We start from the raw sequence: 9926 nt of genomic DNA, 5'->3' as shown, positions 1-9926 counted from the left end.
GCTCAGACAGAGACCCCAGTGGCTCGAACGAAAGCTGCTGAATTCCGTAAGTTCCCCAAGGGGCCAGAGAGTTTCTCCTTCACGGGTTCATCTGAAGGCCAGGCGACTGCTTTTGTCTGGTTCTGGTAGGTGGAACATTGTTGCAGGAAATGTTCCACAGTCATGAATGCTGTACCACACTTGCAGGTTCCACTGTTTCCCACTCAGAATTAGGTATACATGTGGTAATTGGGTCTACAGTGGCCTGTTCTCAGTCACATCATTATCATCTAGTCTTCTCTTGAAAGTTGGTAGTAACTGTCTCTGCTGTTATGATCTGGGTGTTGAAGGAGCCACCATCTCTTGTATGTGCACTTTACAATGGCAGGTTCCACTGTTTCCCACTCGGAATTTGGTATACATGTGGTAATTGAGTCTACAGTGGCCTGTTCTCAGTCGCATCATTATCATCTAGTCTTCTCTTGAAAGTTGGTAGTAACTGTCTCTGCTGTTATGATCTGGGTGTTGAATGAATGAATGAATGAATGAATGTTTAACGACACCCCGGCACGAAAAATACATCGGCTACTGGGTGTCAAACTATGGTAATGGAAACAAATAAAGTGATGATCAACATCAATAGAAGAATTCAAGATTCAAATAACAGTGTAAAGAACTGTGCAAAAATACAAATACAAATATCACAGATAGATACTGACTTTTACTCAAAACTTCAATTTTGTGCTGTATTGGCCATTCTCAAAGAGAATGTTACACCCCTGCACCACGGTGAGGTTACAGCACGCACAAAATTACCAAATGTTTGGCATCCAATAGCCGAAAATTTAATAAATCAATGTGATCTAGTGGTGTCGTTTAACAAAACAAACTAACCGTGTCTCTCTTTTCCCCTCTCTCTCTCTCTCTCTCTCTCTCTCTCTCTCTCTCTCTCTCTCTCTCTCTCTCTCTCTCTCTCTCTCTCTCTCTCTCTCTCTCTCTCTATTTATCAATCTATCTAGCTTTATCTCTATCTCTTTTTTCTCCGCTCTTTCTCCCTCTCCCTCCCAAGTGTCGAAATTACCATATGTAACACACCAAAACCCCACAGTTTATAATGTGTTAAGGTATGGGTAAACATATATTGTTTTCCTTCTTATATCAGAACTTATAGTCTACAGTTATTTTAAACTTAAACAAAGCTTCTTCCACAGACGACGGAAAATGGCGTCATGACAAGTGTACCCAATCAGACAAGACAGTCGTTATCGCTGTCCTGTCGTCTGTTCGCTCTGTTTTCTGTCGGCTGCAAATTATGCAGCGCGCGCGGGAACGAAATAAGCGAGATAAATAGCGGAAGCAATCAGGAGGCGACGCGGCCCTCCAACAATACCTATTTGATATTTTAAAACTAAATTATTCTAGATAATACAAAGACATAGTTGTACGCCTATTACAGAGGCCAGGGCGACTGCAAGGATTTGAAAAAGGGGGTGCAAACTTTACAGGAATTTATAAAAAGGAAGTGCGAAATGTTACAGGAATTTGAAATGCTAGGGCATTAAATTTTATACGAAGTTAAAGTTTGTTTTGTTTACCGACACCACTAGAGCACATTGATTTATTAATCATCGGCTAATGGATGTCAAATATTTGGTAGTTTTGACATGTAGGTTTAGAGAGGAAACCCGCTACATTTTATTTTCATTAGTAGCAAGGGATCTTATATATGCACCACCCCACAGACAGGATAGCACATACCACGGACTTTGATACACCAGTCGTGGTTTACTTGCTGGAGTGAGAAATAGCCCAATGGGCCCGCCGACGGGGATCGATCCCAGACCGACCGTGCATCAATCGAGCGCGAAGCTCAGTAGTTAAGAGTACTCGCCTGAAGTGTTTTTTTCACTGTCCCAACCAATGCACCATGATTGGCATATCAAAGGCCGTGGTATGTGCTGCCATGTCTTTGGGAAAGTGCATATAAAAGATGCCTTGCTACTAATGGAAAAATTAAGCGGGTTTGCTTTCTAAGACAGCATGTCAAAATTACCAAATGTTTTACATCTAATAGCCAATAATTAATAAATCAATGTCCTCTAGTGGTGTCGTTAAACAAAACAAACTTTAACTTTTCTTTTTATACCATATACACTGTGTCTGTCCCGAAATGGTTTGTGCACCCCTTTTAACTCCCTGGATCCGCCTGTGGAACCATTTTATATTTATATTCTTGGTTCTTATCATTGTCCAACACTAACAATGGCATCTAGTTGGTATATTATTTATAGTGCTTCCCACAGGGAACGCCTTTTTTATACTATGGAATTTACTACAAGCTATTTATTTGTGAGACTATTGATTTCTAAATTGCACACAAAAATAGTTTGGGTTTGTTTTGATTTTTTTTGTTATTAAAAAAATCCAAAAAGGTATACTTTTCTTCTTACGTGAAACCAAACTGAAATTATTTACAAAAAAAAAAAAAAAAAAAAAAAAAAAAAAAAAAAAAAACATTTTTGAAGGCGGACGGGACAGAATATAGGTACGTTATATTTAATTTCAAACCCGGATGTTACTTTTTGTTGCACTTTTTATTAAACGGGGCTGGACGTAGTCAAGTAGTTCAGCGCTTGTCTCATGCGTGATCGATTTAAGATCGATTCCCGTCAGTGGGTACATTTGAGTATTTCTCGTGTCCGACAACTGGTGTAACAGGAAATGTTTCATTTAACGACACACTCAACACATTTTATTCACGGTTATATGGCGTCGGACATATGGTTAAGGACCACACATATATTGAGAGAGGAAACCCGCTGTCGCCACTTCATGGGCTACTCTTTTCGATTAGCAGCAAGGGATCTTTTATACGAACCATCCCATAGACAGGATAACACATACCACGGCCTTTGATGTACCAGTCGTGGTGCACTAACCGGAGCGAGAAATAGCCCAATGGGCCCACCGACGGGGATCGACCCCAGACCGACCGCGCATCAAGCGAACGCTGTACCACTGGGCTACGTCCCGCCCACAGACAACTGGTGTAACAGGTTTTTCGATAACAGCATTTACATATGAACAATTCCGAGAACTTCCGAATCGTCTGTTAATCCTTGAGCCGTTCTTCACTTCTTGGTTTGGGGCGGGACGTAACCCAGTGGTAAAGCGCTCGCTCGATGCGCGGTCGGTCTGGGATCGATCCCCGTCGGTGGGCCCATTGGGCTATTTCTCGTTCTAGCCAGTGCACCACGACTGGTATATCAAAGGCCGTGGTATGTACTACCCTGTCTATGGGATGGTGCATATAAAAGAACCCTTGCTGCTAATCGAAAAAAGAGTAGCCCATGAAGTGGCGACAGCGGGTTTCTCTCTCAACATCTGTGTGGTTCTTAGCCATATGTCTGACGCCATATACCCGTAAATAAAATGTGTTGAGTGCGTCGTTAAATAAAACATTTCTTTTTTTCATTTCTTGGTTTGTAATTTTTAAGGCGACGCTATACGACACGAGTGCCTCGTACAAGAACAGTCACGAGAATTATCGGTTATTATGCAATCGGTGATTCTTGTTCGAAGCATTCTAAACGTGTTGTGCCGCCTTAAACATACTTAACATTTGGGAATGGGGGAAGGGACAATCGTAAAATTGTTATATGTAACAGTTGCTAATATTATTATACATACCACAGTTTAGCAACAGCTGTTAGCTACTAAAACCAACTGCCGTTATACAATTCGCTTGTAAATATTTTATTCCTAAGTGTCTTCCTAGTACTATCTATTCTTGTGAAGTTGTCTTATCGAAAGTAGTTTACTGGTATGTCAAAGATCGTGGCGTGAGTTGCCAGGTGTCTGTGGCAAAGTGCATACAAACTTGCAGCGGATTTCTTCTGAATATGCGTTAGAATTACCTAATGTTCGGCATCCAATATGATAATAGATGATGAGTTAAGTAATGAGCTTTACTGGTGTTGTTAAACAAAACAAACTTTAGTTTCCACGTGGTTCAACAGGGTTCGCACGCATCATGGAACACTTGGAAAGTATATATATATATATATATATATATATATATATATATATATATATATATATATATATGTCAAGTAGGGTGCTGATAATAATTATTCTTGGTGTTTACAGAAGACACTATATCTAAAGATATGATCGCAGTTAATATATATTGAAAACACATAGGAAGTACATATCCAGACGTCAAAATACATGGTTGATGTGTTTTGGGCCTAAACAGTGATATTACTATTTTATACTGTTATGATACAAATATTCACATGTACATGATATACAAGTTCATCGCTAAAATGTAGACAATAATCATATGGTCATGGAATTGAGTTATTTGGGTCATGGAAAAACAACTTTAAAAAGGTGTACGAACCCTGGTTTAGAGTTCAAATGGAACTACCTATGTATTATAATAGTCAGTCGACGATATATAGACCAATACCGAATTATTCATAACTACATGGTGCAAATAGTGTGATTTCTGTGTCTAAATGTAGTTGCACTGGCGTACCTTTCGCCAGGTGTGATATGTATTTATATTCCACGACATCGAGCCAATCAAATGGTGGCTTTGTAAAGTGGTTTGGTTGAGAAGCGTTTCCCGTGTGTGTATATATGTGGTGTAGACAACGGTAGGTAGGAAACGTCGTCTTGTTTACAATGGCGGATGAGGGAGTATGTTGCCTCGAGCAGTAACACTAAGTAAAGAAGCGGTGTGTACGCTAAAACCGCTACCTTGTTTTTCGTCGATTTTTATCAATGAAAAATACACGTACACGTTTCTGAGCCTGGAGGTCTTAAAAAACAAAAAAAGTGAAGTTTGTTTTATTTAACGACACCACTAGAGCACATTGATTTTTTTATTTTAATCATCGGCTATTGGACGTCAAATATATGGTAATTCCGAGTTTTTTTAGAGGAAACCCGCTGTCGCCACATAGGCTACTCTTTTACGACAGGCAGCCAGGGATCTTTTATTTACGCTTCCCACAAGCAGGATAGCAGCCTTTGTTGAACCAGTTATGGATCACTGGTCGGTGCAAGTGGTTTACACCTACCCATTGAGCCTTGCGAAGCATTCACTCAGGGTTTGGAGTCGGTATCTGGATTAAAAATCCCATGCCTCGACTGGGATCCGAACCTAGTACCTACCAGCCTGTAGACTGATGGCCCAACCACGATGCCACCGATGCCGGTCTTAGCAACAAAGAATCAGAGATGCAAGGTGTTCGTTATCCATTGTAAATGGGCGGGATCCAGCTCAGTCCGTACAGAGCACTCGCCTGAGGTGCTTGGGTCGTAGGATCAAATCCTGTTGGTAGACCCATTCGCTGGGTGGTGTTTTCCGCCCCAACCAATGTTACACGAGTGACATATCAAAGGCCGTGATATGTGCTATGCCGTCCGTTGGAAAGTGCATATAAAAGATCCCTTGCAGCTAATGGGGAAACTGCAGTGAGTTTCTTCTATGGCTATGCCAGACTTATCAAATGTTTGATATCCAATAGCTAATGATTAATAAAACAATGTACTCTAGTGGTGTCGTTAAACAATAGAAAAGTTTATAATTCTTCTCGTAGATGCATCACAGACTTTACAAACCACTGGTTCTCTTTTTAGTTAGCGCGTCATCAAAGGCAACCAGTCGACGACAGATCGGTGGCGCCGCCACATCACGTGTTAACACAACCGCGGGCGTCTACTCAACGTGGAACCGCGACTATTTTGCTCTAGTGGTGTCGTTAAACAAAACAAGATAAACCTTTAACGTTATTCTCGTAGATGCATTATACACTTTACAGATGGTGCATATAAAAGATCTCTTGCTACTAATAGAAAAATATAACGGGTGTCCTCTCTAAACGATATGTCGAATGTTTGATACCCATTAGCCGATGATTAATAACTCAATGTGCTCTAGTAATGTCGTTAAAATAAATCAACTTTAATAAAAGATCCCTTGCTGCTAAATAGAAAATGTAGCGGGTTTCCTCTATGACAATGTCGTAATTATTAAATGTTTGACACCCAATAGCCGATGATTAATAAATCAATGTACTCTAGTGGTGTCGTTAAACAAAACAAACTATATTTAACTGTCGAAATTATCAATGTTTGATACCCAATAGCCGATGATTAATAAATCAATGTAATCTAGTGGTGTCGGTAAACAATACAAAAGTTTATAATTAGGTCAGGTCAGGTCATAGGGTTTTACGTGCACATTCAGAACAAGCTGTTGTAGCGCACGCCTGTCGTGGGCACAAGAGCCGGCTCCTCCGTCCATGACAGGAAAGGTGGGGGGAGGGGAGAGGAGGGACCGCCTGCACTGGCAGGTGCAAGGGAGCACCAGCAGCCCGATCAAAGCGGTAGCAGGCGGGTGGGGGTGGTGGTTTGTGCTATGGAATTTGAATGGAGCAGTTAAATGCCAAAGAGAAAAGGGTGCGCAATTGAGGGAATTTGGCGCAATTTTGAACGGTCGGTCGAAAGGTAAATGGCCGAGCTAATATAGGTTTTGATATTAGTGAATCGAGAGTAGCTCGTTAATTTTAGATCTCTACGATGCTGTGGTGTCTCCCTAGGTTAGGTCAGGTCAGGTCATAGGGTTTTACGTGCACATTCAGAACAATCTGTTGTAGCGCACGCCTGTCGTGGGCACAAGGCCGGCTCCTCCGTCCATGACAGGAAAGGGGGGGGGGAGGAGGGGAGAGGAGGGAGCACCAGTAGCCCGATCGAATCGGTAGCAGGCGGGTGCTCCCTAGGTTGCCCATAGGGCCCTTATAAAGGGCCTGATCGCTTGTTTATAATTCTTCTGGTAGATGCATCACAGACTTTACAAACCACTGGTTCTCCTTTTAGTTAGCGCGTCATCAAAGGCAACCAGTCGACGACAGATCGGTGGCGCCGCCATATCACGTGTTAACACAACCGCGGGCGACTACTCAACGTGGAACCGCGACTTTGGCATTGTCGAGGAATGTACGGGCTTTGCAAAAAGCATTCTTCAATGTAATCGAAACATGCAGCCTCATTTTAACACGAATCTGAAGTCACACCTGGAATCAGACCGGTTTTTAGATGAACCCTTGACTCACGGAAACTATTCTTGATATCCGACATTTCGTGATGATTCGTGTTTTAGGATTTGTTTTGAAACCAAAAAACTAATGCTAAAAATGGAAAGGTCTGTAATTTGATGCCACAGATTCGTACGGAATCTGTTACATTTATTTTTATTTGTGGAATTAAGTGGTAGGAGGATTGTGGGTAGAAAAATCAAATTTCAACTTTTAACGTGTCTGTCAACGGAACGTTCGAATATCAAGATCCGTTTGAAGTTTCTTGCACTCTTTTGTTCAACTTGTTGATTTAGATAAACAGCAGAAGTATATCAGTGCAAAACAGGTGCACAATTAATACATTAATACAAACTTTTAAACTTAGATTTAGATTTTAAAAAAGAAAACTATTTAACGAATCCTCAGCACATTTTAAACTAATGGAAAGAGAGAGAGAGAGAGAGAGAGAGAGAGAGAGAGAGAGAGAGAGAGAGAGAGAGAGAGAGAGAGAGAGAGAGGGAGACGCAGAGAGACCGCGACATACATACAGACAGAGAAGCAGAGACAAATCATACATACATACATACATACATACAAACATACATACATACAAGTATATAAAAAGAGAAATATTTAACGAATCCTCAGCTCATTTTAAACTAACGGCTACGTGGTATATCATCTGGTTCTTTCGACACTTGCTGGAGGGAGGGAGGGAGGGAGAACGAGACAGAGATAGAGACAGAGAGAAACAGAGAGAGAGAGTAGACAGAGAGAGAGACAGAAGAGAGAAGTAGACAGAGAGAGAGAGAGAGAGAGAGAGAGAGAGAGAGAGAGAGAGAGAGAGAGAGTGTGTGTGTGTGTGAGAGAGAGAGAGAGAGAAAGGTGGGCGGGGGAAGAGGAGATGCATGGGGACTCGATGCTGCCACATAAACTATTCCTACCGAGAGGCAGAATGGGATATGCTATATCCACTTCACCTTAGACAGGACACTGTTTGATGTACAAGTCGTCCTGGATCTAGGTCAACAGACAAAGGTTGATGTCCTTAATCATTTGTGCTCCACGACTGGTACTTCAAAGGCCGGCGTATATACTTGGAGAAGAGAAGTTGAAACTGCCAATCCTGTCATTGAGACAATGTTTTTGTGTGTTGCTTTGTTTGTTTTTTGTAATTAGATTTACCTAGACAATAAATGTATGGACTTTTACTTCAAATAGTAACCACTGTGTTAAGTGCATGAAACACCTTATGTACGTTCAGGAGGGCGAGCGCTCGCGGTCACTCGCTAGACTGTTTTGTTTGCGCATAATCTAAGAATAATGTGATATGATAAAACACAATGGTACCAGTCAAATTGTTCGCGGGTGATCACCCTCTTAAACATACTTTTCTAACACTAAAAACTACGATTTTGTGCATAACTATGCAATTATATTATGTTATATCAGAAATGAGCCATGACAGATTCTAGTATTCAATTTTATGGTTCACAGTTTGGTCGATATCTTGTATATAGCATTTTAGCAACATATGCTAACATTGTCGTCTATAGCACTGAATTTGGTATCCTGCAATCTAGTACTGGCAATACCGTATTGCTGAATCCAAAATGGCGGCGAAATCTATACTGGCTTGAATAGCTGTGACTACTTTCCGACAATACTTACCAATTCGCCATCACCACTTCAACTACTTAACCTCTCGTTCCCGTCTTAGAGAACACCCATTTTTTCGAGTTGAACAAGTGCTTGCCAGTACTACAAATAAGACGCAGAATTTGCCAATTTAGTGATTTATGTTTCCTCGGAAGTGTTTCGAGGCAACACCGAGCCAAACTAGTAATTTCTTCAACAGACTTTTCTTTACAGGACCAAGTGCTTCCAAGGCAGGCTGATGTCGTTAGTTCATTCCATAAGTGTCGTTGAGAAAACATTATCAAGTTATACTACAACAGTTTTGGAGGCTTATTCGCGCCAGATGGTGGTCCAGTGGTTTTTATGACTTGTCTGACAATTTGAAGATGAGTACAAAAGATCCTTGTCTATGTTTGCTCCGCTTTTTATCTATATTGGAATTATTTATGAATATGTATTACACTGTCTTCCCCTTTAATTGCTGCTCTGTCTTCCACTTTAATTGCACTGTCTTCCTCTTTAATTGCACTGTCTTCCACTTTAATTGCACTGTCTTCCACTTTAATTGCACTGTCTTCCACTTTAATTAGGGCGGGACGTAGCCCAGTGGTTAAGCGTTCGCTTGATGCGCGGTCGGTCTGCCATCGATCCCCGTCGGTGGACCCATTGGGCTATTTCTCGTTCCAACTGATGTAACAAAGGCCGGCCGTGGTATGTACTATCCTGTCTGTGGGATGGTGCAAATAAAAGATCCCTTGCTGCTAATCGAAAAGAGTAGCTCATGAAGTGGCGACAGCGGGTTTCCTCCCTCAACATCTGTGTGGTCCTTAACCATATGTCCGACGCCATATAACCGTAAATAAAATGTGTTGAGTGCGTCGTTAAATAAAACATTTCCTTCCTTCCCCTTTAAGTAGGGCGGGTCTGGCCCAGTGGGCAGAGCGCTCGCCTGAGATGCTTGGGTGGAAGGGTCGAATCACCTCAGTGGATCCATTCTCTAATTTGGTCTTCCAGTCCCAACCAGTGCACCTCATTGGTATATCAAAGAACGTGGTATGTGTTGTCCTGTCTCTTGAAAAGTGCATATAAAAAAATCCCTAGCTACGAATGGAAAACTGTACCAAGTTTCTTCTGTAAGACTACATTTCAAAATTACCACGTTTGACAACCAATAGCCGATGATTAAAAAATCAACCTTCTCTAGTGATGTCGTTAAAC

Source organism: Gigantopelta aegis, chromosome 15 (assembly GCF_016097555.1).
Source record: "Gigantopelta aegis isolate Gae_Host chromosome 15, Gae_host_genome, whole genome shotgun sequence".
Classification (NCBI taxonomy): Eukaryota; Metazoa; Mollusca; class Gastropoda; order Neomphalida; family Peltospiridae; genus Gigantopelta; species Gigantopelta aegis.
The sequence above is the reverse complement of the archived record's forward strand: the minus strand, read 5'-3'. Positions refer to the sequence as shown.